General features: G+C 40.8%; 1 protein-coding gene across 2 annotated transcripts in view; it reads left to right on the plus strand.

Annotated features, from left to right (window-relative positions):
- Positions 1 to 3,590, plus strand: part of SULF2 (sulfatase 2) — a 116,125-nt gene that overhangs the window by 42,487 nt on the left and 70,048 nt on the right. The gene's annotated exons all lie outside the window — the stretch shown is intronic.

The following is a 3,590-nucleotide window of genomic DNA, read 5'->3' on the forward strand; positions in this document are numbered from 1 at the left end:
TAGGTCTACATCCTAGCATTGTGACATGGATATATGTATACGCATGTGTATGAGGAAAAACATGGCATCAGGGGTGGAGGAAGACACATTGAAACCTGTGATTTGCAGATGATACAATCTTGCTTACTGAAAGTGAAAAGGACTTAAAATACTTACTGATGAAGATCAAAGAGCACAGCCTTCAGTATGGATTACAACTCAATGTAAAGAAAACAAAAATCCTCACTACTAGACCAATAAACAACATTCTTATCAACACAGAAAAGACTGAAGTTGTCAAGGACTTCATTCTTCTTGAATCAACCATCAACACTCATAGAAGCAGCAGTCAAGAAATCAAATGGCATATTGCATTAGGCAAATCTGCTGCACAAGACCCTTTTAAAGGGTTGAAGAGCAGAGATGTCACCTTGAGGACTAAGGTGTGCCTGACCCAATCCATGGTATTATCAATAACCTCATATGCATGTGAAAACTGGACAGTGAATAAGGAAGACCATAGAAGAATTGACGCCTAGTTATGGTGTCAGGAGAATACTGAAAGTGCCATGGGCTGCCAAAAGAACCAACAGATCTGTGTTGGAAGAAGTGCAGCCAGAGTGCTCCTTGGAGGCCATGATGGCCAAACTTCTGCTCTCATACTTCAGACATATTGTCAGGAGGGGCCAGTCTCTGGAGAAGGATACCGTATTTGGTAAGGTGGAAGGTCAGAGAAAAAGAGGAAGACCCCCAGCGAGATGGATTGGCAAAGTGACAGCATCAGTGGGCTCAAGCGTGGCAACACTTGTGAGGTTGGCCCAGGACCGGGCAGTGCTTCATTTTGTTGCGCGTAAGGTCACTATGAGTCAGTACAGACTCGATGGCACCTAACGACAATAACAACATGTGTACTCACTAGTCACAGAAGCAAAAAGATGTAAACAACCTGAATACTCATCAGTGGTAGAATGGATAAACTGGTACATACACACAATGGACTGTTTATGTTAAAGAATATTGATGAATCTGTGAAACACCTCATAACACGAATGAACCTGGAAGACAGACATTATGCTGAATGAGTAACTCATTCACAAAAGAACAAATATTAAATGAGACCGCCATTATGAGAAGTCTAGAAAAAAGATTTTGGTACTAAAAGAAACATTCTTTGATGTTTACCAGGGGTGGGATGGAGAAGGGCAGGGTAAATTAGGGAGTAGGGTAAACTAGGGCAGGGTAAACTAGGGAGTAGACACATACTGAGTGAAGAGGAAGGCAGTAATAAAAACCAAACATAAAACTCAACTATGGCGCATGGAACAGAGTTCTACACTAATCTGCATAAGGTTGCCTCCCCCACACACATGCGCATAAATACTAAGTCTTCTAACCTGGTGTGTATTTTACACTTTACAGTGCATCTCAGTTTGAAATAACATTTCAAGGGTTCAGCAGCACATCTGACAGAGAGGTTAGAGGCAAAAAAAAAAGGAAGAAGAAAGATGGTTCAAATAATTGAAACAGGGCACACTGCAAGTGACCTGAAAGATATCAGAGGACGATGACAGTAATATGAGCCAGTGGATGATATGGCAACGGACTGAATAACCTAGATGAAATGGGCAAATTCTTCAATACACACAACCTTTCCAAACATGGAGAGGAAATAGAAAATCTCAACAGACCCATAACAAGTGGAAAGATCAAATCCAGGATTAAAAACATCCCAACAACAAAAATAAATCCTGGACAGGTGACTTCACTGGGGAATTCTATCAACCGCTGAAAGAAGAGTTGATACCACACTGTTAAAACTCTTACCAAAACTAAAGACGGAAGGAATAATCCCCTCATTCATTCTGAGAGCAAATGTAACTCTGATGTCCGATCAGATAAAGACATCACAAGAAAAGGAAGCACAGTCCAGTGTTTATTATGAATATAGCTATAAAATTTTCAACCAAATGCTAGGGAACAGAATCCAACAGCACATTAAGTCACTGATAACACCATGACCATGTCATGGGATGTATTCCAGGAATACAGGGATAGTTCAACATTAGCAATCATTCAACACAATACACCACATTGCTTGAACAAGAAGAACTGGATGGTACCCAGTTACCATCACTGAACATTTTGATCAGAGATTCCATAAAAATGTAACCCTCTTTGTTCATCAAATGATTTTTACTAAACAATGGAATAAGCAAACTACTGACTGGGAGAATGTCTTTAGACACTCTATGTCCGACAGGAATCTGATAACCAACTTAATAGCAAAAAGACAAATAACCCAATCATAAAATAAGCAGTGGACTTGACATTTCACCAAAGAGGATATTTAGATGACCACCAACCAAATGAAAAGATGCTTAGCATCATTAGTCATCTGAGAGATGCAAGTCAAAACCACAGTGACTAAACAGAAAATAACAAGTGTTGACAAGGATATGGGGAATTTGTAACCCTTAGGCTTTGCTGATTGGTGTGGGGCTGTGGGTTAATGCGTCAGACTGCAAAGCCGTTTGAACTGCAAGGTCAGTGGTGAAGCTTACCAGCTGCTCCTTGGAAACCCTACACCGAGTCTCTATGGGTTGGAACCGACTCAATGGCATGTAACAATAACAGGCTTTGCTGGTGGGAATGCAAAATAGGACAGCCATTGTGTAACACAGTATGGCAGCTCCTCAAAAACTAAAAATTGAATTACCATATGACCTAGCAATTCCATGCCTAGGCGTATACCCACAAGACTTGAAAGCAGAGACTCAGAGAGTCTTGTACACCCATGATCACTGCAGCATTGTTCTCAATAGGCAAAAGGTAGAAACAGGTGTCTATCTACAGATGAATGCATAAATGAAATATGGCACATGCATACAATGCAATACTACTCAGCCAGCAGGATAAATGAAGTCTTGATGCATGCTATATATAATAAGCAGTCACAAAAGGGCAAACATATATAGCACCTAACTTATATAAAGAAAACAAGAAAAGGAAAACGTATGGAGATTAACGCTTGTTAGCGGTTACCAGGAAGAAGGTGGGAAAGGGAAACCAACTGTGATGAGAAATTGACTAAAGGTAGTGTTGCACAATGGATTGTTGTAATTGATGTCAGTAAGTTTTCTGTCTGCAAAAAGTTGAAGGGGGAGAGAGAACACAGTAACTGCTGAGGTTGTTTATTTACAAACACCTCATGAGATTTGATTGCTTGGACTGGAGATTTAGGATCATGGTTTCATGATAATTTGCCTGGTAGCCTGTTTCATGCTTCCGTTCTACCTCCTAGTTCACAACATATAGTACCTGGAGACTTTAAAAGCTTGCAGACAGCCATCCAAGGCACAATTGGTCTCTATTCACCTGGAGCAGCAAAGGACTAAGAATCAGAAATAGGAGGAGGATGTAGAACATGGGCTAATCACCTCCATGAACAACTGCCTCCTTCACCATGAGACCACAAGAACTAAATGGTGCCCATTGCTGAATATTTTGATCAAACATTCCATGGTGGTGGTGGTTATGTGCCATGGAGTTGGTTCTGACTCATAGCGACCCTGTACACAGGGTTGTTGTTGTTGTTAGGTGCCATTGAGTCA

This window comes from Chrysochloris asiatica, unplaced genomic scaffold (genome assembly GCF_000296735.1).
Source record: "Chrysochloris asiatica unplaced genomic scaffold, ChrAsi1.0 scaffold00023, whole genome shotgun sequence".
Taxonomy (NCBI): domain Eukaryota; kingdom Metazoa; phylum Chordata; class Mammalia; order Afrosoricida; family Chrysochloridae; genus Chrysochloris; species Chrysochloris asiatica.